The 25,781-nt window shown below is 38.8% G+C and overlaps 1 long non-coding RNA gene across 1 annotated transcript in view; it reads right to left on the bottom strand.

Annotated features, from left to right (window-relative positions):
• Positions 1-722: 722 nt before the first annotated feature.
• The window catches only part of LOC139355813 (uncharacterized), a 31,253-nt gene continuing 6,194 nt past the window's right edge, over positions 723-25,781 (bottom strand). Inside the window, exons 2-3 of the long non-coding RNA XR_011606915.1 lie at positions 4,286-4,365; positions 723-1,319 (exon numbers count right to left, since the gene is read on the bottom strand). This is a non-coding gene — a long non-coding RNA (uncharacterized lncRNA). The remainder of the gene's footprint in view (positions 1,320-4,285; positions 4,366-25,781) is intronic.

The following is a 25,781-nucleotide window of genomic DNA, read 5'->3' as shown; positions in this document are numbered from 1 at the left end:
GTCACAGTGCTGTGGAGATTTTGTTTATGGCTAGTTTATGGCCAGATTTGGGGGCCTGTTCCCAACAACGTGCCACTATGCCCAGCTAATTTTTATTTTTGTTGAGACAAAGGTCTTGTTGTGTTGCCCAGGCTAGTCTCGAACCCCTGTTCTCAAGCAGTTCTCTGGCCTTGGATTACAGGCGTCAGCCACCACACTTGGCTAAATTACTGGGTTTTTTTTTTTTTTTTAAACCAGTCTAATTAAGTAGTGGTGGGGTTGTGATCAACTTTCTAAATTACTTTTAAGGCACCACCTGATAAAACTATGTTTCCGAAATATCCTCTTTCATTCGTCTAAATTTGTTCACATTTATATTGCTATAATCAGAATCCACTGTGCCTATGATTTTCCCATCAACAACTTCCTGTCTATCTATCAGATCTTTGAAGACTAAAACACTTTCCAGTCTCAAAGGAAAAAAAAATCAAATATTGAAAACGATAGAAGATGGATTGATGCTTGACAAACAGGAGATACCCTTCACAAGCAGTTGCCTGTTCCACTTATTAAATCTAAATTTCCTAAATCTGAAACTGACTGTTGAGAACTACAGAACACTGTTTCATTAGCAATTCATTAATTTTTTTAAAATCTCACCTTTATGCATGAATAGATGCATAAAAATAAAAATGAATCATCTTGTCAAGAGACTAGTAATGACTTTTGCCTAACTGCTTCAGGAAACATCTCCTCTCTCTAATGAGAAAATATTTTTACACTGAACTAAAGAAACCTCATATTGGGCAGGGCTTATATATGATTCACACCAATGCACTGGAAAATTGGACCTAGACCATGTTATCATGATATGTTTTATAATTAGTTGAGTCATAAATAATTCTTCATATTGGAGTTCTGAATATCTTCTTCCAATACATAGAACTAACATTGTCTTTTTAAAGAGATGGGAAATTATAAAGCCCACTAAAACTTAAAACTAGTTTCTTAGTTTTAGTAGTCCTTTTATGAATTATGCAATTCAAAGAGGATTTGCAAGGTGAGGATAGTTTATCAAAGTAATTAAACTGATGTGGTCATCAAAATGTTTGCCACAATAGTCATTAGTGATATAGTTCTAACTGGAGAAGGAAAAACTTTAAACTTTGAGAATCACAAAAGCAGCTGGCCCATTTGGCTAGTAGTCCAATTCAACCATGTAAGGAAAATACATTGGTAAAAAAAAAAAAAGTACTAAATTCTCAGGTAGACACACCAAAAAGAATGACACCTGTTATCCAAAGAATAACTCTTAACAGCCCATAAGACAGACACAGCATCTGTAGAGAGGGAAAAAACAAAGATATATTCAAAATGTCGCAGCCATTTTAGAAGACAATTTGGTGACTTCTTATAAAACAAAACATATTCTTATTATAATTTATCAAACACATTTCTCTACCTCTAAGGAGTTGAAAACATATGTGCACATAAAAACATGTGCAGGGGTGTTTTTAGTGGCTTTATTCATAATTACCAAAATAAACAACCAAGACATCCTTTAGTAGGAGAATAAGCTGTGGTATAGTCAGACAATGGAATATTATTCAGCACTAAAAACAAATGAGTTATCAAGCCATGAAGAGACATGGAGGACACTTAAATGCATATTACTGAGTCAAAGAAGCCAATTTGGAAAGGTTACATACTATATGATTCCAATTATATGACATTATGGAAAAGGTGAAACTATGAAGGTAGTTAAAAGACCAGTGGTTGCTAGAGGTTACAGAGGCAGAGAGGGACGAATGGTGGAGCACAGAAGATTTTTAGGGCAGTGAAAATACTCTGATTCTTAAAGATGGGTACATGTCATTAAACATTTGTCCAAATCCACAGAATGTACAATATCAAGAGTGAACATCAATGTTAACTGTGGATTTTGGGCGATAGTGATGTGTCCGTAGGTTCATCAATTATAACAAACATACCACTCTAGCAGGGAATGTTGATAATGGGAGAGAATATGCATGTGTAGTGGGGCAGGAGGTTTTAGGTTATCTTTGCACTTTCTTTGCAATTTTGCTATGAACCTAAAACTTCTCTTAAAAAAATAAAGTATTTTTAAAAGATACATTTGAAAAGAATCACGAGTGATGTATACTTTAATCTATTTTTAAATGATAGCAAAGAGTTCTGTAATAATGAAGAATATTGAATTCCATGTTCCATTGCATTTGGTCACACTAATTTACCTTATTTATACGTATATAATATATTATGTCTAACTCTATCAAATCACTTATACTGTTTTATAAATGTTGATTTTTATTTGTTTCCTCCACCAGATTGTGAATCACTCATTAAAATAAAGAACATTAAGAGAGGTTCTAGTAGAGATGTAAACAGTTTAGTTCTGAACATATGTCTCCAGATTCCAAGTAGAGTTGTTAAAAAGGGATTGGGATACTGAAATCTAAATGTTAGAATTGGGATGCATGAGTCTTGATATTAGAGGAGAAATATGGGTTGAGGAAATGAATCATGGTAGGTGGAAGTAATTGGGACTACCTAGAGGAGAGAATGTAGGAGGCTAAGAGATAGTGGCTCTGGGTTGGATTCTAGAGAATTCTGGCATTTAGAGGTAAGATGCAAACAGCAAACAGAGAACAGGAGTGGCCAGTGATGTAGAAGGAGAATCAAGAGCATGTGGTGTGTTTCTAGAGTACTGGGAAGATAAAAATATTCCAAAAAGGAATACGCAGTAGAGAGGGTCAAATATTGCTGGGAGGTCAGGTAAGATTAAAACAGAAGAACATGTCCACTGGATTTGAAAAAAATGTTCACTTTTGTGACCCTGACAAGAGCAGTTTCAGCAGACAGATGTGTTTAAAGGTAGAATGGGCCAGGCACAGTGGCTCACGCCTGTAATCCCAGCAGTTTGGGAGACCGAGGGATCACCTGAGGTCAGGAGTTCGAGACCAGCCTGGCCAACATGGTGAAACCCCATCTCTACTAAAAATACAAAAAATTAGCCAGGCGTGGTGGCACATGCCTGTAGATCCAGCTACTTGGGACGCTGAGGCAGGGGAATTGTTCGAACCCGAGAGGCGGAGGTTGCAGTGAGCAGAGATTGTGCCATTGCACTCCAGCCTGGGAGACAGCAAGAGTCTGTCTCAGGAAAGAAAAGAAAAGAAAAGAAAAGAAAAGAAAAGAAAAGAAAAGAAAAGAAAAGAAAAGAAAAGAAAAGAAAAGAAAAGAAAAGAAAAGAAAAGAAAAGAAAAGAAAAGAAAAGAGGAAAGGAAAGGAAAGGAAAGGAAAGGAAAGGAAAGGAAAGGAAAGGAAGAAAGGAAGAAAGGAAGAAAGGAAGAAAGGAAGAAAGGAAGAAAGGAAGAAAGGAAGAAAGAAAGAAAGGAGGGAAGGAGGGAAGGAGGGAAGGAGGGAAGAAAGGAGGGAGGGAGGGAGGGAGGGAGAGGGAAGGAAGGAAGGAAAAGTGAGGCAGCATTCACAGATAAGGAGAACAGAGAGGAAGGGGAAGTTGGAGGAAGGTACATGAGGCCAATTTGTGTGTGTGTGTGTGTGTGTGTGTGTGTGTGTGTATGATCATATTAGTATCTTGACGGAAATGATACAACAAAGAGAAACTAATGAAGCACAAAAGAGAGAGTAAAACCCAAGAAGAAAAATCCTTGAGTAAGAGAGAACACAAGAGACTTCATTTACAAGTAGAGACATTGGCCTTGGCTAGGAGAGATACTTTTGTCCATTATGACAAGAGGGAAGAAGAAAATACAAAAGGATTGTAGAATTAAATTATAAAGCAAAATGAGAATGCTTTACATTAATAACTTCTATTTTCTTGAGGAAGTGTGAGGAAGGTAGTTAATTGAGAACAAATTGGGTAGGGCACACTGGCTCATGCCTGTAATCCCAGCACTTTGGGAGGCTGAAGTGGGCAGATCACTTGAGGTCAGGAGTTCAAGACCAGCCTGGCCAACATGGTGAAAACCCATCTCTAACAAAAAATACAAAAATTAGCCAGGCATGGTGGCATGTACCTGTAATCCCTGCTACTCGGGAGGCTGAGGCATGAGAATTGCTTGAACCCAGGAGGTTGTAGTGAACCAATATTGCACCACTGCACTCCAGCCTGGGTGACAAAGTAAGACTCTGTCTCAAAAACAACAACAAAAAAGAAAACGAGAGAGAACAAATTGGCAGAGTAGGTATGAAATAGTCATCTGTAAGAAGAGAAGAGTAATATTACTAGAGACGTGTAGTAGGATTTCTGGTGCTAAGTACTCACCTGACATGAATAGTCGTGAATTGAGGTGAAGTTAGTCAGTACAGTTGGGTGATTTTCTTTTGCAATATTCTGCTATTCAGCTAGAGGCAGAGAAGACAAATAGTTGGGTTCAGCTTGGGCTGAGGTTTTGCCAGGCAATTATAAGTAGTAGAGAATAGGGTGGAGAAGATTTTACTAGGGAGAAAATTTAATGATGGACCATGAAATCTAAGCACCTTCCTAGGTGAATATAGAAGGGAATAGATGGATACCAACAAAATGGTAGAATCTATAGTTTGGAGGCCTCAAAATACTGGAAGAATTGCATCGGGGACGTACTAAGGTAAGCAAATGGAAAGATGGAAGGTGGTGGTTGGAGAGTCAGATGTTTGAAATCAAGATTTTGGATAAGGTTACATTTATGGTGTTGTCAAGCACTGCAGGGACAGAAAGTTGTCTGCTACCACCTAATGCTTAATAACAAACCACACCAAAACTTAATGCTTAAAACAACAATCTTTTTTTTATTTCTCATATCTCTGGGTAGTTTGGTAGTTCTGTTGACCTGGTCTGGAATTGGTCAATCACAGCTGGGCTCACTCATGTTTTCTGTGGGCAGCTACAGATGTGCTTGTGGCTAACTGGTTCAGGATGGCCTCAGCTGGGAAGACCACATATGGTCTCTCATCCTCCAGCAGGCTAGTCTATATTTGTTCTGAGGTGGTGGCAGAGGTCTGAGAGAGAGAGAGAGTGGATGCATGATCTGGCTCTCTTGAGGCCCAGACTTAGAATTTACATATTGTTGCTTCTACACTATTCCATTGGCCAAAGAAAATCACAATCCAGACCAGACTCAAAAACTAGAAAAACTGACTGTCTTGACCAAATAAATAAAGGGTATGAATACAGAGAAGGATGGGAAAACTGGTCATTTTGTACTCAATCTATTGCAACAAGATCTAGGATGTAATCGTGTTATTGAACGTCCTCACCCTCTTCCTATTATCACCACTATGAATACATTCATGAACAGATTACATTTGCATGGCACTTTTGAGTTTGAAAATCTTTTGTGATTATTTGATTGATCTTCACTACAACAAGCATTTAACCCCACTTTACAAAGGAGAGGCATTTAGAAGTTTTATACTGTGGAGGGAACATGATCAGATTTGCATATAGAAAGCAGACCCTGGAAGATAGGTGTAGGATATGTGGGGAAGGTAAATAAGAAAGGAGAGCAGTTGGAAGGCTATTGAGTAGTTCTGTGGATAAATACTAAGAGTCTGAACTTAGGCAGTAGACATAAAAAGCAAATGACAGATTTCACCTGGATGCAGTAGCACACACTTGTAGCCCCAGCTACTCAGGAGGCTGAGGCGAGAGGATCATTTGAGCCCAGGAGTTTAAGGCCAGCCTGGGCAACATGGTGAGACACTGTCTCCAGAAAAAAAATGGAAATGATAGATTCCAGAAATATGTAGGAAGATAGGGAAAAAAAAAAAAAAACAGGATTAGTATATTAGTAGATGCAGTATATGCAGACAAGGAAAGGGGAGAATATTGAATTTTAGGTTTCTAACAGGGGCATGTGGATGGATCCTCAAGACAGGGAATTGAAGATGATCGACCAACTTCAGGCATAGGCATAGGCTAGTGAGTTCAGATTTGGATATACGAAGGTAGAGGTTCCTGGAGGACTTATGCAGATATCAAGTTGGCTTTTGGAAATATGAATCTGAAACCCAGGAGCACACAGGGTTCATATACAGTTTATAAGTGGAGACCACCAGTAATGAAGGTGGTTGTGGAAATAAATATATGGAACCAATTTATCAGGAAAGGGGTTATAGGAAGGAAAGAATTAAAGCTCTAAAGAGTTTATAAGGTGAAGAGAATTTAAAATGGAGCCCCAAGGAGGCCAAGGCAGGAGGATCACTTGAGCCCAGGAGTTCAAGACCAGCCTGGGCAACATAGGGGGACCTCGTCTCTATAAATAATAATAATAATAATAATAAATTATCCAGGTGTAGTGTGTGCCTGTGGTCTCGACTACTTGGGAGACTGAGATAAGGTGGGATCACTTGAGCCAGTTGAGGCTGCAGTGAACTGTGACTGCACCATTGCACTACAACCTGGGTGATGGAGCGAGACCCTGTCTTCAAAAAAAAAAATGAAGCCCCAGGGAACATCTACCCAGAGTGGTGGTCTGAAAAAAGAAGGGAATATGATCATAAAGGAGACGAAACAGGAGACAATAGAGAGTAACATGAAGAAAACCAAAATAGAATGATACAGAAACCAAGGAAAAAGGAAGACACCAGGAGAGCTTGTTAAAAATGTAAAATACAGCTTATGTAAAATAAAAACTAGTAAGTGCCTAAGACGTCATCACTATGAAGGACAAAGTTCACCTGAATTAAGGTGAGGACAGTAAAGTGTTTTGAGGAGGGGCCTGGTTGTAGGACTTGTGAATCTCTTATAAGTAAAGAACACTGTAGAAGTGACGCAGCTTGACTTTTGAGGCTAGGAGGGAAAAGGCAGGATAGCTTCTGCCTTAGTTGCTGGGATGCTTATCCTTGGGGTCCTGCGAGCTTCTGTGGAAGAGGCCTAACTACCTGAGGCTGTCATAACATAAGGAAGCCCAAGCCACATGGAGAAGCTGTGTGTAAATGCTCTGGTCAATGATTCTGGAGGGATTAAGGTCCCAGCAAAAAGCCAGCATCAATTTGTCTCCTGGTGATTCCAGCCTCCAGCCATCAGGTCACCCTCAGCTTTCAAGTCTCCTTGGTTGAAGTTCCAGATACTGGGAAGCAGAGACAAGTCATTCCCCTGAGCCCTGTTTTTGTTTCTTACCCACAGAATCCATGGCCATAAGGAGCAGTGTTGTAAGCTACTAAATGTTGGTGCAATTTATTACACAGCAATAGTAACCGTAACATCACTGAAATATATTACATCTCCAGAGGGAAAATATGTAATTTTTATGATACAACAATTTTTAAAGGATGTTAAATTACAAAATATCTTCCCAACTCAAGCTCTAATCTTTCCAAGTTTTGGGCATAGATAAAACTCAAATCGGCTGTATCTTTTCACACGTTTCCCAGGATTTACAAGAAGCAGCTCTTACTATAATTTCCTGTTACCTAATCTCCAAAGCCTATCTTAAATGCTATCTTCTCTCTGAAACCTTTAGTGACCACTTTTGATAGAAGTCATCATTCATTTCTATAAACTCCACCACCTTTTTTTTTTTTTTTTTGGTAAGAAACATATAGCCTATCCTATCAAATAGATCTAACAAATCTGGGGACACATTTATGTTTCTTTGTATCATACAGATTAACGATCACAGGACACTGTCTATAATAGGTGGTCAATAAATATCTGTTTATCTATTGATGATTATTAACCATTAATGCAAATATTATTACTGGATTTTAAAGCTGATTGTTTTTTCTTGCAACTTAATGAAATTTACTCTTCTTGCTTTTAAAGAAAGAGATTGTGTGCATAGTCATCATATAAAGTATACATCCTCTTAGTGTCTTCAAAAGTTACTTTTGTTAATAGAATATTATTTTCACTTTGTTTATGCCACCTAAAGAGACATGTATTTAAAGGATGGTGGTGTCCATGCTAATAAACGCAGTCACACAACATGTTGAGAAACATTGGGCCAAGTTGTTGTTTTGTTTCGTTTTTCCCTGTTTTCCTTTTTAGAGACAGGGTCTCACTCTGTCGTGCAGGCTGGAGTGCAGTGGTGCAATCACAACTCACTGCAATTTGGACCTCTAGGCTAGAGTGTTCCTCCCACCTCAGCCTTCGGGGCAGGGTAGCTGGGACTACAGACCACCATGCCTGGCTAATTTTTTGTAGAGACGGGGTTACATCATGCTGCCCTGGCTGGTCTGGAACTCCTGGGCTCAAGCGATCCGGCCACCTCGGCCTCCCACAACGTTGGGATTAGAGTCTTGAGCCACCACGCCTGGCCTGGACCAAGTTTTTATTCACTCAAACAATTTTCTAAGAATGGAAAAGGAAATTGGGAGAGGAAGGAAGACTGACTCAGCGGGAGGCTGTTTGTTAATTAGTAAACAAGTGCTGTATACACATTGAGCCAAGTGGCTGCTTTTCAAAAAAGCAAAGTACATGAGAAATCTCAGCTGTTTCCTGAAAATATGCTCACTTACACTTCCCCGATGGAGACATGTTTTATTATCTGTGAGAACTGAGGAGTTTGTTTATCAAGAAGAAAGAGACAAAATGGGATTGGGGGTGGGGTGAGGAAGTTGGAGAGTCATCTCGGCAGCCGGCTGGAGAGAGAAAGTGTTTGTCGCTGAGGCTTGTTCAACACAAGCAAGCAGATAGCATATTCTTCTTACCAAAAGAACGGTTATTCTTCATTCTTAGAAAATTTGCAATATCAGAGTTGAGGGCAGAATTTGGGTGGGGACTAGGTGGGAAGTCAGGGACAGTTGTTTTCCAGATATGTTTAAAATGTAGACATTCTAATCAAGGACTGTCTGGATCTCCAGGACTCTTACACTGTTCAAAGTCCATGACTGTATCACCAAGTTCATGGCCTTTTGTTTATTTATTCAATAAATATTTACTGAGAACATATGAAAAGCCAGACATTGTTCGAGATGCTGAGAACACAGCACTGGGGGAGAAAAACCAGATTAAAGTCTCTGCTCTAAAGGAATTTATTTACATTTTACTGGAAGGGGTGGGAGACAGACAATAAGCAAATAAATACAATTTTCAGATGATGATAAGTATCATGAAGAAATTAAACCAGAGTAATGTAATGGAGATTGACCTTGACATTCAGTAAAATGAAATCCTCTTCAAGGTACCAGACTGGCTCCATTGAGTTCTGACCCATTGGAGCCCCTATAGGAATTAGAAGACAATGCATTCATCCTTATTGGACAATAGCTCTGAAGTCTCCTAACTAGTCCTAGACCCCCTTGACTATAAGAGGTTCTTTAGGAGCCAGAAGGAGGAATGTTGTCCAGCAACTCTGAGCTGCTATGAAATTATAGGCCTCTTTCAGCAGACACTCCTTGATTGAAATAATGGCTCCCTCCAAGCGTGCACTGATTTATGGTCTGCTGGATTCTTCTTCTTGATTGCCTTAATGTTGTTGATATCAGATTCCATTTAGCTTTGAGCCTCCTCTTCTTTCTCTACTGCCATCCCCAGACTATCCCGCTTGCTTTCTGTTGCAAGTCAAACTTGCCTAATCCTCCGCAGGGCCTAACCCTGCCTAGCTGTTGTGAGTTGGATGGAACACGCTGCTAACATGGCCCACAATGATGACATCCATGATAAACCTGGTTTTTTGCTTTCCTTGTGTCAGCACGATGATTTTGGCCAACATGTCTATTCTTACAAATGTTGCAGCAATGCCTTCTAAATCTATACTACGCGGAATGTTTTGCCAACTGAAGTTAAGAGGTTATTATTTGAACACTTGGTGGTAGGTCATCCTGAATATGATATCTAAACACTGGGCCTGCTAATTGGCAGAGGAAAACTCAGTGCATTACAAAAAATATCAACAGTCTGAGAGGTATAACTGTGGGCACAAGTAGAGGAAGTACAGGCAGCTGTGGGAATACCTAGTTAAGACCTGTTAGGTCAAGGGCGTGGCCGTTCTACCAAAGAGTATAGGATTCCCTGAAATAGCTAAGCAGCTTCTCATTCCAAAACCATTTGCCTGGGGTGCTGAGAAAGACATTCCAATAGACAAGATGAAAAGGGAATTTATTTGAAGGATACATGGAAATCTTACATAATCCAACTGTAAATGCTGCCACTAGGCCTCATAAATGTTGAAAAAAATCTTCAGACAAGCTACTTTCTCTGCTTTTTCTTTCAGGAAACATGATTGCTTTTCTGCATCCCTCTGTACTTGAATTTCACTCTGCTTCATGTAGCCAGACTTCTTTTACCAGACTCTCTCATTTCACTTCCTGGGTAAACTTCAGCTTAACGTGAGCCCCTGCCCTGCTGTGAAGCGATTTGGTTCAGACTTGACCAGATGTACAGCTCCAGCCCACCACTGATTACCAAGTCAAACTCTATGGCTTTTAGTTCAAATTCTTGTGAAAGAGAATCTAATTGGCTCAAGTGAGCTTTGGGTTGTTTTTCCCTGGGTCGTTTTTCCATTTACCTGTGACTAGCCATTGGGGCTAGAGAATTTATAATCCTGTGCTACAAACAATAGCCATGTGTGTGGTTGGGAGAACATTTTCTTAGATGGTGAATAGGAAGGAAATGATCAGCATTCAGGGGCAGTGAAGCTATAAAGTCTAGCCACCACCCGCAACTACCAAAGAGGACACTCTTTTCAGGCCAACTGCTTGATAGGTGGTAGTTACCATAAAGATTCTGATGCCTCTAAGTTTTTTTTAGTTTTTTTTTTTTTTTTTTTTTTTTTTTTTTTTTTTTTTTTTTTGGAGATGGGGTTTTGCCATTTTGCCCAGGCTGGTCTTGAACTCCTGGACTCAAGTAATCCATCTGCCTTGGCCTCCTAAAATGCTGAGATTACAGGTGTGAGCCACCACACCCAGCCACCTCTAACTTATATGAATGTTGGAATTGCTCATTGTTGGGACAGAATGTACTTCTAATTTGTCCACTTTCCAAAGGAAATTAAATTGAAGGCATGCTAAAGATAAACATTTTGTAAATCTTGATCTAACAGAATTAGCATAACAAAGCAAGAACTTGTGAAGCGATAGTGAACAACAATGTAAATAAAAAATAGTTGATGGTTTCCAGCTTCATCCATGTCCCGGCAAAAAACATGAACTCATCCTTTTTTATGGCTGCATAGTATTCCATGGTGTATATGTGCCACATTTTCTTTATCCAGTCTATCATTGATGGGCATTTGGATTGGTTCCAAGTCTTTGCTATTGTGAATAGTGCTGCAATAGACATACGTGTACATGTGTCTTTATAATAAAATGATTTATAATCCTTTGGGTTTATACTCAGTAATGGGATTGCTGGGTCAGATGGTATTTCTGCTCAGCAAACTGACACAGGAACAGAAAACCAAACACCACATGTTCTCACTCATAAGTGGGAGCTGAACAATGAGAACACATGGACACAGGGAGGGGAACATCACACACTGAGGCCTGTCAGGGGATGGGAAGCTAGGGGAAGGATAGCATTAGGAGAAATACCTAAATAGCTAATGTAGATGACAGGTTGATGGGTGCAGCAAACCACCATGGCACACATATACCTATGTAACAAACCTGCATGCTCTGCACACATATCCCAGAAGTTAAAGTATTAAAACAAAAAAATAGCTTATAAGAGGCTAAAAAGGGGAGTCAGGCTTCCTTGCACTTGCACATGCTCCCTAGCATGAAAAACTGAAGTGTTCTCTCTAGCATGCCTTTCCCTTTACCATCTACTTGGCAAAGTCTTATTCATTCTTCAAGAACTATTATAGATTAACCATCACTTCTTGTAGAATGCCTTTTCTTACAGGGCTTACTTTCCTCCCTAATAGGCAAAAAGGATTTCTCTTCTTTTGCCACAGACATTTAGATTGAATTTCTGTAGGGCAGAAACTTTGTTTTATTCTTCTTTGAATGCCCCTCACCATACACTACAAAATTTACATGGATTTTTAATGAATACCTATTGATTAAAATCATATAACCAAATGGATGTGGTTAACAACTTCACTTTACACAGAAATTAGGCCAATATACTATAGATAAAGGCTCTAATGAAGTGCTGCACACCTAATTTTAGACAACACACATCACCTACACTATTCCCATTATTTCATCCAGTTGACAGATATATTATTAAGAGAATAATTCTTATATTTGTCTTACCACAAAGAGTGCAGGTGTTTGTACTCAATAGGATCAAAATAATACAGGATAAAATGAAAATTGTATGAGAAAGTAATTATTATTTCATTCAAGTAATATTTATAGTGTACTTACTTTGTGCCACACATTAGCTATAAATGTTGTATACTAAAGCAGAAAGTGGAGAATGTAAGCTAAGAACTTGCTAAAGTAAACATGTTATATAATCATCAGATAATAATTCATACTGAATAAAGGCTAAAAGGAATTATTACAAACTCTCATAGAACTATTCACTTCTATTTTGCAACAACAATGTGCTTATAAATTATTTGTTGAATATCTGCCTGTTTTTCTCCCTGGGCTATAAGCTCCAGTGGAGCCTAGTCCATGTCTAACTTGTCAGTATTCTACTCGTGGTGTGTAGCACAATGCCAGCACATAATCAAGTATTTAATAAGCGTATGCTGAATAAATAGTGAATAGATGGATGTATAGGGAGAAAAACAACACCAAAACTTGCATTTAAAAAAAAATCCCCAAATAGGAAGAATTATAAAAGGTAATATCAAGCTATCCTTTATTGAAGACAATTTGAGAAAAGCAAGTTGTTCAAGAATGTGAGTCTTTAAAAGTAAATTTAAAGAATAATTTGAAGGCTAAATTTATATTGGACTTTGGCAAAGACCAACAAGCTCAATAATTTAGTAATTTGCTTAACAACTAGATGTTGAATCCATACAAAGTGCCAGACATTGTACTGAGTGCTAAAATGCAGGAGAGAATAAGATAAATTTGATCTCTGTTCACATGGAGCTTACAGGAATTCAGAAGATACTAGAAGGTTCGTAGATTATTTTCCTAACATGTAAAATAAAGCAAAACTCTAGTATAAAAAAATAATGCATATCTGATCAAAAAATACCTATTAGATCTTTGATAATATTTGGACAAATATACTCACTAGTGCCACAGTAGGTTCTATGGTTTCCTGTACAGTCTGTGACTGTTCATACTATTAGTCCTTGTTGGAATCTTTTCCCACCTAAGCCCCTCTTTTACTTGTCTAAATCACCCATTCGGCCAGGGTAGTGGCTCACACCTGTAATCCCAGCACTTTGGGAGGCCGAGGGGGACAGATCACTTGATGCCAGGAGTTCAAGACCAGCCTGGCCAACATGGCAAAACCTTGTCTCTACCAAAAATACAAAAATTAGCTGGGCATGGTGGTGGACACCTGTAGTCCTAGCTGCTTGAGAATCACTTAAACCCAGGAGGCAGAGGTTGCAGTGATCTGAGATTGTGCCACTGCACTCCAGCCTGGGTAACAGAGTGAGACTCTGTCTCAAAAATAAATAAATAAATAAATAAATAAATAAATAAATAAATAAAATGAATCACTCAACTTTCAAATTTATGAGTCATAGACATAGTCTCCCACCAGCCCCTCCACATCCCCTTAGCTACCATAAGCTTCGTGTACATACCCCATTGTGACTTTACCATAGTATATTGAAATCATGATTTGTTTGCCTGTTTCTTTTCTGAACTCTAAGCTCCTTGAGGGCAGAGGCTAATTTTCATTGATTTTTGCGTGTATAATGTCTGGTATATAACAGAGGATCAATAAATGCATATGAAGTTGAACTGAAGTCTGTATGTTTTCTCTTTAGAAACTTGTATCTGCCTAATATAAGAGCAAGGGCTTCACCTGATATCCTATATTTCTAAAATTTCTTTAAAAGACATTCTACAATCTAAGTCATCAAGAAAGTTCATCACTGAAAGCATTCACAAGCCTGAATATCTCCTCTCCTCTCCTCTCCTCTCCTCTCCTCTCCCCTCCCTCTCCTCCTCTCCCCTCCCTGTCTCTTCTTCCTTTCTTCCTTTCTCTTTCTCTTTCTTTCTCTTTCTCTTTCTCTCTCTCTCCTTCCTTCCTTCCTTCCTTCCTTCCTTCCTTCCTTCCTTCCTTCCTTCCTTCCTTCCTTCCTTCCTTCCTTCTTTTTCTTTCTTTCCTTCTTTCTGGGTCTTGCCCAGCTGGAGTACAATGGCACAATAATCATGGCTCACTGCTCACTGCAGCCTTGACCTGGGTTCAAGCAATCCTCCCACCTCAGCCTCCTGAGTAGCTGGGACCACAGATATGGGCCACCACACCTGGCTAATTTTTTGTAGAGATGGGCCTCTCTATGTTGCCCAGGTTAGTCTTGAATTCCTGGGGCTCAAGCCATCCTCCCACCTCTGTCTCCCAAGGTCCTGGAATTACAGGTGTAAGCCACCACACTCAGACCATTATTTTTTCTTCTTACCCGTAGCTCAAATCCACATGAAAATTTGAGGCAGAGATCATCACTGTCTTTACAGTCCTGATCATGTAGAACCTATTTACATTTTTATACCTTAAATGCTTAAATAATTATACATTAGAAGTCAGGCCTCTTTCTTGGCAAGCCCAGTGTTAGAAGGAAACATTCTCTGGTACCACTATTGCTCCTGGAATAGTAAAACAAGATGAAAAAAAGCAAAAGGAGATGTAAATACATGAGAATAGGCCGGGTATAGTGACTCATACCTGTAATTCCGGGTACAGTGACTCATACCTGTAAGCACTTTGGAGGCGGAGGCTGGTGGATCACCTGAGGTCAGGAGTTCAAGACCAGCCTGGCCAACAAGATGAAACCCCATCTCTATTAAAAATACAAAAATTAGCCAGGTGTGGGGGCGGGTGCCTGTAATCCTAGCTACTCAGGAGGCTGAGGCAGGAGAATCACTTGAACCCGGGAAATGGAGGTTGGAGTGAGCCACAATTGTTCTATTGCACTGCAGCCTCAGCAACAGAGCAGAACTCTGTCTCCAAAAAAATTTAAAAAAATTTTTAAAAAGAATATCTGCCATATATAAATGTTGTCTGTGACTGGGCACCTCACAAACACAGTGAGTTCACCTCATTGATTAATTACTATTTGAGCATCTCTGCGTTATCTATGTCTATTGCCACAATAATGCTTGATAACAAACCATCCCAAACTCAGTTCCTTAAAATAATAAAATTATTTAGTTCGCTAGATTTTAAATGGGGCTAGCTGGAAAGTTTTTCTGACCTAAGCTGGATGTCCTCACATATCTGGGGCTAACTGGCTGTTGGTTGATCTAGGATGGCCCTGGCTGGGATGTCAGGGGTAACTCTGCTTTCTTCCACATCCCTCTCACATCCTTCCTGCAGGCTAGCCCAGAAGATGTATGTTCTCACAGCATAACAGAGGAAAATAGTGGCCAGGCCCAGTCATACAAGAGTGCAATGAAAAAGCGCATGCCTTCTTCAAGCCTCTGCTAACATCTTTTTTTTTTTTTTTTTTTTTTTTGAGACGGAATGTCACTCTGTTGCCCAGGCTGGAATGCAGTAGTGAGATCTTGGCTCACTGCAACCTCCACCTCCTAGGTTCAAGAGATTTGCCTGCCTCAGCCTCCCGAGTAGCTGGGATTACAGGCGCGTGCCACCACACCTGGCTAATTTTTTGTATTTTTTGTAGAGATGGGATTTCACCATGTTGGTTATGCTGGTCTTGAACTCCTGACCTCAGGTGATCCACCCACCTCAGCTTCCCAAAGTGCTGGGATTACAGGCATGAGCCACTGCACCTGGCCTGGTAACATCCTATTGACCAAAGCAAATCACATGCCCAAGGCCAGAGTAGGGACTGGTTCGGGGGACAGGGGACACTTTAAAGTTATAAGACAAACATTGTGATTTCATGGAGGAAATTAAGTGGGGTCATTAACACAACCAATCTATGGGACATCTGGATTCCTAAACCTACTATGATACTAAACTTTAACAGCCTGTTCGGGAGAAATAGCATAACATTTCCATATTATAAATTCCAGATACTTCAGAAAGTAGAGTAGTCTAAAAAAATGTAACACAGTGTTTAGAAGTTTGGAATTTTTATTTAGAATTTGGCACCTAGTTTTACAAAACTATAGATTTTTTAAAAATATGGATTCAGCATCTGAGGTCCACTCATCAAATATAAGACTGAAAATAAGCTATGCAATAATAGCAATTGTAAATTGCAACTAATTTTGTTGAACCCCTCAAAGTGAACTGATAAGGCAGATAATATAGAGGATTCACTAGAGAAGGAAATAGGAGGTAACATAGCAAAATTCAGCCTACAAAGATAGTGTGTACATGTGCAGACACACACAAGAAGGCTGTAGCCAAATCCTCCAAACAAATCTTTTAAAAAGTTACTGAAAAAAATTGAACCTAGCAGCATTTTAGGAGAATAATTCTACTGGTTGGTATTTTTCAGGCAGCAAAAAAGCCATATGTAAGTAATTTCAGCTGATACAGGGGATATATGCAAAATAGTCTCTCCACAGTCATATGACCAGGTCTCCCGAAAGACTGGAATGACATTCAGGATGCACTGATGCTCCAGAGCTTCACAACTACAGTAATCAGCATGGGAATCCCATTTGTCCTATCATCTCTCACAGCAATTACCTTTTGCTCTCTATTTTTGCTACTCTTCCATATTTGTGGCTAAATGTATCTCTGCTTCTACAGTGTCTGTTTCTGTTTTACCACCACTTCAATCTAACTGTTTTTACTGTTACCCCATGGCTTCTGATTATTGCTTCTCTCTCTTTGTTTCCATGCCAGTCTGTTTTCCGTATCTCATTCTGAGTGTCTGATACTGCCAGACTGTCATCTTCCAGGAGAGGGTTGGCAAGCTCTTCTCCCAGGCCCTGTGTTAGGCAACAGGCTGGTTTTCTAAATGAACATCTTTGGGTCAAGAACTCATCACTGCTCTGCTCAGCTGTTGTTAGTGTTGGTGTTATTGGGCAAAAAGGAATCCCAGAGATGGAGGACTACAGGGACTTGGAGGTCTCTCAGATGAGGATGATCTAGCTGTCAAGTGCTTTCCATAGACTGTTTAATATAAAAACCACGACAAACAAGAAAAGACTAATCTAGGAATGCAAGGATAAATCATTATGAGGAAACCTATCAATATAATACAACCTATCAATGAATAAAAAGGGAAAAATTATACATCATCTTGAAAGAGGTTGGAAAAAAGCAATTGAAGTGCTAGTATAGATTTAATATTATTCAATATAGTTTTTCTAGCCAAATTTTTAATCTGGTGGATCTATACAAAGAAAAATATAACATTTTGCTGGGGAAATATAAGTGGATATAATAAATGCCAAGAATACTATGTTTTTTAATGAAGAGGCTGTTAGAAGTGATAGTGAAGCCAGGCATGGTGGCTCACATCTGTAATCCCAGTACTTTGACAGACTAAGGCAAGAGGATCACTTGGGTCCAGGAGTTCAAGACAAGCCTGGGCAACATAATGAGACCTCACCTCTACAAAGAAATAAAAAAATTAGCTAGGTATGCTGGTGCATGCCTGTGGTACCAGCTACTCAGGTGGCTGAGGTGGGAGGATTCCTTGAGAGCCCAGAAGGCTGAGGCTGCAATGAGCTATGATCGTGCCACTGCAACACTGCACTCCAGCCCTGTCACTAAAAACAAAAAGAAGTGATAGTGGAATAATTAAGGTGGTATTACAGGACACAGACATACTTAAATCTAGTTGTGATCCAGACACTTCTTCTTCCTGAAAGGTCCCTGAGGAATATAAATAGATGACAATGACAATGACAAAGATGAGCAAAGTAATACTTAATTATTAAGGGCCGTCATCGTGATACTAATCCCCAAATACTTTCTGTTTCCCACAGCTTGGACTACCACTAATGTTGCATTAAAGGAAAAAGTAAAAAGAGCATTGAGGAGTGGAAAAATGGAGAGAGAGAGAAAAAAGAACAGTAATGGTATCTAGGCCTGCTCAAAGGAAACTGTGTACACTGACCTTTGAACACACTGTCACCATTTCTGCTCATGAATATGGCCCACTCAGTGTCCTGAAACCCCACGAAACACATTAGCTGCTTTATTCAGGATCACGAGGAAGGAAGGGAGAGGAAAATAGAATGGAGAGAATCAAGTATTGTAAAATATCAGGTCTTCCCAAATTAAGTTCAGTGCAATCCCAAACACCATCTTGATGAGGTTTTTTTAAAAAAAAATTGACAAAATAACTAATATAACCAATAATAATAATAATGTGAGAATAAGCAAGAAAAATTTGAAAAGAGAGGGTAATGAGAGCCTGTACACACACTTATGATCATACACTGTGGTATGTGCTGTGTGCCCTCTTGTGATTGGTCAGTTCATTTGCTCTGATTGGTTTATGGTTGTGCGTAACTAACTGTTAAACATTTGGTATATCAAGCTTGCTTATAGGTATTAAATTATATAATATAGTTACAGTAATTAATAGTGTGATACTAACAGGTGAAAAAAACAAAAAAGGGCTGGGTGTGGTGTCTCATGCCTATAATCCCAACACTTTGTGAGGCCAAGGCAGGAGGATTACTTGAGGCCAGAAGTTTGAGACTGGCTCACATAACAAAGTGAGACCCTGTCTCTACAAAACTAAAAAAATTAGCTGGATGTGGTGGCACGTGCCTGTGATCCCAGCTACATGGCAGGCTGAGGCAGGAGTTTTGCTTGAGCCCAGGAAGTCAAGGCTGCAGTGAACTATGTTTGCACCACTGCTTTCCAGCCTGGTCAACAGACCGAGACCCTATCTCAAAAACCAACCAACCAAACAACAATAACAACAACAAAGAAGAAGAAGAAAAAGAAAAGGAACAGAATAGATGACCTAGAAATAGATCCTTGTTTCGTGAGATGAAAGAAAGTGATTTTGACATTTTCTGTGAGAATTTCTCTTGGGAAATAAATAATTTTCTTGAGAAAGATATCTTAATATATTGTATGAAAGTAAGAGGCAAGATCCTAGTGGCATAGTTTGGAAGAACATAATGAAACAAAGAGACAAGCAAACTATCTGCTTAAGAAATAAAAAATAATTTATATGAAAAGAGAGTGAAGAGAAGAAGCAGCACCATGTGTGTGGAGAGAAGCAGCTGGTGAGAAATTCCTGGCCATGGGTTGGCTGAAGGGCTTCTGAAAGCAGGGAGCTCCTAAAGACCACTTTTAAATTGGTTGCATTGCTGTATGCAAATCCCTTTTGTCTCCCCTGTCAGTGGGGAGGATGCTACAAACAAAGAACAACTTTTATAAGTGAGGTTTTCTTTTTGAGGGGATAGGGTGGTGAGAAGAAATTAAAGAGTCTTGAGATTTGTGTCTAGTGTAGAACAGAGAAGAGACCAGCCATGTGGGATGTGTATGTGTGAAAGCAAAAGTTAATTAGGAGCTTATTCACACAGCCAGAAGAGACCATGTGAACATAAGTTTTTGGGAATTCAGAGAGGCTGTAGGAGGGAGAGAGACTAGACTTCCAATGGGCTGTTGGCTAAGGGGTTGGAGCCAATTTTATTTAAATCTCAAGGGGTGGGCCTGTGTATGTAAATATATAGCAAATCACACAAAGACATACAATAATCAAACAGTTCAAAACCAATGATACAGAAAAATATTTTGAAAGAAACAACATCAAAATGGTGTGTGTCTTGGTCCATTTTGTGCTGTTATAACAGAATACTTGAGATTGGGTAATTCATAATGAATAGAAACTTATTTGTTTGTGAATCTGCAAGCTGGGAAGTCTAAGATCAAGGTGCTGGCATCTGGGAAGGGCCTTCTTGCTGTGTCATATCATGGCAGAATATGGAAGGATAAAGAGAGAGTAAGAGGGGGGTGAATTCACCATTTTATAAGAGCACCAATCCCATCCATGAGGATAGAGCTCTCATAGCATAATCAGCAACTAAAATTCCCACCTCTTAGAACTGTTACAATGGCAGTTAAATTTCTTATCTTTCTTTTTTTTTTTTTTTCCACTTTTTGAGACAGGGTCTTTCTCGTCACCCAGGTTCAGTGTAGTGATGTGATCATGGCTCACTGCAGCTTCAACCTCCTGGGCTCAAGCAATCCTTGCACCTCAGCTTCCCCAGTAGCTGGGTTTATTTGCAAAACAAGAGGAAATACACCCAAAGTAAGTAGAAATGTAGCAATAATAAAAATGAAAGTTGAAATAAATGAAATAGAAAATAAGCAGACAATAACATTAATGAAATCAAAGCTCTTCTTTGAAAAGATCTAATTGAAATATGTTTAACCAAACTGATCATGTAAAAGACAGAGAATATACAAATTACAAATATTAGGAATAAAAGATTGGACATCACTACAATCCTACAAATATTAAAGAATAACAAAGAAATATGATTAACAACTCTGGGTCAATATACCTGAAAACTTAAACAAAATGGACAAATATCTTAAAAGACAAAATTACCCAAACTGGCATAAAAAAATAGAAAATGTGAACTGTCTTTAATTTGTAAAAGAAATTAACTTCACACTTTAAACTTTCTCAAAAAGAAAACTCTAGTGTAGAGTGTAGGTAATAGATAAGGAGGATATACTTCCAAGCTCATTTTATCAGGTCCGTCTCACCATGATAATATACACAAAGATATTACAAGAAAACTACAGATTAATATCCCTAATGAATTTGGATTCATTAACATCCTTTAAAACATTAGCAAAAAAAAAAAACAAAAACAAAAAACCAGCAATATATAAAAGGGAGAATGCATCATGACCGAGTGTGGCTTATCCCAGAAAAGTAAAGTTAGTTTGACATTTGAAAATCAAAAAATTTAATTAATCATATTAATAGTCTAAACACAGAAACAAAAAGATCATCTCAATAGATGCCCCCCCAACCCCCGACTGCCAAGCATTGATAAAAATTTAGCATTTATTCATGATTTAAAAGTTATCGACAGGCCAAGCACAGTGGCTCATGTCTGTGGTCCCAGGACTTTGGGAGGCTGTGGTGAGAGGATCACTTGAGTCCAGAAGTTCGAGACCAGCCAGGGCAACATAGAGAAACCCTGTTTTTACAAAAAATGAGCCGGGTGTGGTGGTATGCATCTGTAGTCCCACGTACTCAGAAGGCTGAGGTGGAAGGATCACATGAGCCCAGGAGATTGAGGCTGCAGTGAGCCATGATCGTGACACAGCACTCCAGGTTAAGTGACTAAGATCCTATCTCAAAAATATAAGAAAAGCTCTCAGCAAACTAAGAAAAGAAGGGAACTTCCTCAATCTCATAAATTGCATATATAAAAACCCTACAGATAGTATACTTGATGGTAAAACACTGAATGCTTTGCCTGAAAATCAGGAACAAGGTAAGGATGCTTTTCTCATCACTTCTGTTCAACATTGTACTGGATGTTCTAGTCCGTGCAATAGGGGAAGAAAAGGAAATAAAAGTATTAAAAGTATACAGAATGGAAAGGAAAAAATAAAACTCTTTATTTGGAGAAACATGATTGTATACATAGAAAATCAAAAGACATCTATAAAATGCTACTAGAACTAATAGGTTTTTTAAACAAGATCTCAGTGTACAGGACTAATATTAAAAAAGAATTATATTTAAATACCCGATTAACGAACCACTAACAATGAAATATCATTTATAATATGAGGGCACTTCAAAATGTTCATGGAAAAAATTGAATTTAACGATAAAGATAAAGAATATAAACTTTATTTCTCAACATAAGCTCCATCCAGGTCAACCATGGTTGTAAGTGATGACACCAGTCGTTTAATCCATCCCTAAAAAAACTGGGAGTCCTGGAAATTCAACCATGTCTTTTTTACATGATTAACTGAAGAAAAATGGGAGCCCTTTGCAGATTTTTTAAGATTAGGAAACAAAAAGAAGTTAGAGCCAAATTAGGACTGTAAGGTGGATGCCTAATGATTTCTCATTGAGAGTCTTACAAAATTGCCCTTGTTTGATGAGAGGAATGAGCAGGAGCATTGTTGTGGTAGAAAAAGACTGTCCAGCAAAGCTTTACCAGGAATTTTTCTGCTAAAGCTTTAGCTAACTTTCTCAAAGCACTCTTGTAATAAGCAGATATTATTGTTCTTTGACTCTATAGAAAGTCAACAAGCAGGCCGGGCGCGGTGGCTCAAGCCTGTAATCCCAGCACTTTGGGAGGCCGAGACGGGCGGATCACGAGGTCAGGAGATCGAGACCATCCTGGCGAACACGGTGAAACCCCGTCTCTACTAAAAAAATACAAAAAACTAGCCGGGCGAGGTGGCGGGCGCCTGTAGTCCCAGCTACACAGGAGGCTGAGGCAGGAGAATGGCGTAAACCCGGGAGGCGGAGCTTGCAGTGAGCTGAGATCCGGCCACTGCGCTCCAGCCCCGGCGACAGAGCGAGACTCCGTCTCAAAAAAAAAAAAAAAAAAAAAAAGAAAGTCAACAAGCAAAATAAGCATCCCCAAAAACTATTCCCATGACCTTTGCTCTTGGCAGGTTTGCTTTTGCTTTGACTGGACCACTTCCACCTCTTGGTAGCCATTGCTTTGATTGTGTTTTGTCTTCAGGATTATACTGGTAAAGCCATATTTTATCTCCTGTTACATTCTTGAAAGAAATGCTTCAGGATTTTTATCTTACTTGTTTAAAATTTCCATTAAAAGCTCTGCTCTTGTTTGCAGTTGATCTGGGTACAATGGTTTTGGCACCTGTTGAGTGAAAAGCTTGCTTCACTTTAGTTTTTCGGTCAGATTGTATAAGCTATGAGATTTGAGTTTTCTATGGTGTTGGCTGTTGTTTCTCCTGCTAATTGTCAGGCCTCTTGAATGAGGGTATGAACAAGGTGAATTTTTTCCTTGCAAATTGGTGTTAAGGTCTGTCATTGCAGGCTTCATCTTTTACATAATCTCTTCGCTTCTTAAAATGAGTTACCCATTTGTAAACTGCTGATTGCTTTGGAGCATTGTCCCCATAAATTTTTCATAAAGCATCAGTGAATTTATCATTGTTTTATCCAAGCTTCTCCATAAATTTGATGTTTGTTCTTGCTTCAACTCTAGCAGAATTAATGCTACTCTGCTAGGGGCTTTTTTCAAACTGATGTCTTATCCTTCTTAGTGACTCAAACTACATCCTGTTCATACATGTTATAACAAGTTAGTATGAGTTCATCTGGGGGCAAAAAAATATAAAATTTGTACATAGTTTTTTTTCAAAATATGCATATTTCTATGAACTTGTTGAAGATCCCTTGCAGCATCAAAAAGCATAAAATATGCAAAGAACCTGGAAGAGTCAAAATCATTTTGAAAAAGAACAAATTTGGAAAATTTACACTTCCCAATTTTAAGACTTTCTAAAGTTATAGTAATCAAGACAGTGTGATATTTGTGTAAGGATAGACATATGGTTCAATGGAAGGAATAGAGAGTCCAGAAATAGACACAGAGTTTTCACAAAAGTTCCAAAGTAATTCAATGGGGAAAGGATTGTCTTTTCAACAAATGGTGTTGAAACAACCATATATCCATTTAGAAAAAAAAATGAACATTGACTCTTTCCTCTCACCATATGCAAAAATTATTTTGAAATAGATTATAGACCCAAATGTAAAAGATAAAGCTATAAACTTCAAGAAAAAAAAGTATTAACAAATCTTCACTGTCTTAAAGTAAATAAAATTTCTTAAATATGTCACAAAATGATGTGAACTTCCTCAAAATGAAAATATTGACTTTTCAAAACACATTGTTAAGAAAATGAAAATGCAAGTATATTTGTTGTATAAAAAATTTCTCCAAAACCTAGTAGCTGAAAACAATAATAAACGTTTATTATTTCTCACAGTTTTTGCAGATCTGGAAAATATGAATTTCTTGGCTGGCTACTTCTGGCATAGAGTGTTACATGAGATTGCAGTCATCTGAAGACTTGTGAGGGATTGGAAGATCCATTTCCAAAGTGCCACATATGGCTAGCAAATTGCTGCTGTCCATTTATCAACAGGCCTCTGTTCCTGTCTGAGGCAAGACAGCAAGGCAAGAGCCTTGCTAAAGGACTGTCTTTCTCTAGAGCAAGAGTAACCCATGGGGGCAAGGTGGGAGCTGCAATATCTTTTATGATGTAGCCTCAGAAGGCATGTACTATCACTTTTAAAATTTTCTCTTGATCACACAGGTCAGTCAATAGGGGAAAGTACTGTATAAGAATGTGTACCTACCAGGAGTCCAGGATCAATGGGGTCCATCTTGGAGGCTGACTGCCATAGCAAGCCATAATCTGGGAGAAAATATTCACAACACCAATATCTGACAAAGGATATTATAAAAGACAGAATATACACACCCCAATAATAAGAGGGAAAAAAAATTTTGAAGTAGACAAAAGGTTTGAACAGATACTTCTGTTCAAATATGCACATACCCCTAAGGACAGGAAAAGATACTCAACATGACTAGTTATTAGGAAAATGCAAGTTTAAATACAATAATTAAAAACTAGAAAGGATTACCAAGCATTGGAGAAGAAATGGAGCAACTGGAACTCTCATATATTGCTGGTGGAAATGGAAATGGTACAACCACTTTGGAAAAACGGTTTGGCAATTTATCATAAAGTTAGATACATGACCATATGACCTAGCTGTTTTACTCTTAGGCATTACTTATCCAAGAAAAATGAAAACATACTTCCACACAAGGACTTTTAACCAATAGAATCTTTAGTCATAGTAGCCAAAAACTGGAAACAGACCAATTATCTATAAATAGGACAAAAATAAACAAATTGTAACAAATCCATACAAGGGATCACTACTCCACCAGAAAAGAAGAAATAACTACTACACACAATATTATAAATAAATCTCTAAAATGTGCTGAGCTGAACCACAAACAAGAGAGTATATACTGGATGATAACATTTATATCAAATTCGTGAAAAAGTGGGCCTAGGTGCAGTGGCTCCCACCTGTAATCCCAGCACTTTGGGAGGCTGAGGCAGAGGGATCACCTGAGGCCAGGAGTTTGAGACCAACCCAGGCAACACTGCAAGACCCCCATCTCAACAAAAAGTTAAAGAATTAGCTGGGCCCTGTGGCACATGCCTGTAGTCCCAGTTTCTCGAGGGGCTGAAGCGGGAGGATCCCTGGAGCCCAGGAGATTGAATCTGCAGTGAACTGTGTCCATGCCGTGGCATTCCAGTCTGAGTGACAGAGCGAGACCCTGTCTCAAAAATAAAAAATGAAATTATGTAAAAAGTATAATAATTCTACAGTGACAGAATGCAAACAAATAGTTACCTAGGACCAGAAGTAGTTGGGGGGAGGGAGGGCTTGAGAATACTTTTTACTGTGTTGGAAATGTTCTGTATAATGATTGTGGTAAATTTACACTGGTATATTCATTTGTTAAAATATATTGAACTGTACCATTTAAATGAGGTTAGTTTAGTGTATATAAATAATACCTAATTCAAGTCAATTAAAAAAGAGTATCACAAAAATATAAATTAAAAGGCTAGGTATGGTGGCTCATACCTGTAATCCCAGTGTTTTGGGAGGCCAAGGTGGGAAGGCCTGAAGTTCAAGACCAGCCTGGGCAAAATAGTGAGACCCTGTGTCTATAAAAATATTTTTAAAATAAAAACAAAGAGTATTACTAAAGGCTGAGTGTGGTGGCTCACGCCTGTAATCCCAGCACTTTGGGAGGCTGAGGAGGGCAGATCACCTGAGGTCAGGAGTTCAAGAGCAGCC

This window comes from Macaca nemestrina, chromosome 8, assembly GCF_043159975.1.
Source record: "Macaca nemestrina isolate mMacNem1 chromosome 8, mMacNem.hap1, whole genome shotgun sequence".
In the NCBI taxonomy this organism is placed as follows: Eukaryota; Metazoa; Chordata; class Mammalia; order Primates; family Cercopithecidae; genus Macaca; species Macaca nemestrina.
Note: the sequence above shows the minus strand (reverse complement) of the source record. Positions and strands in the feature narration are given on the sequence as shown.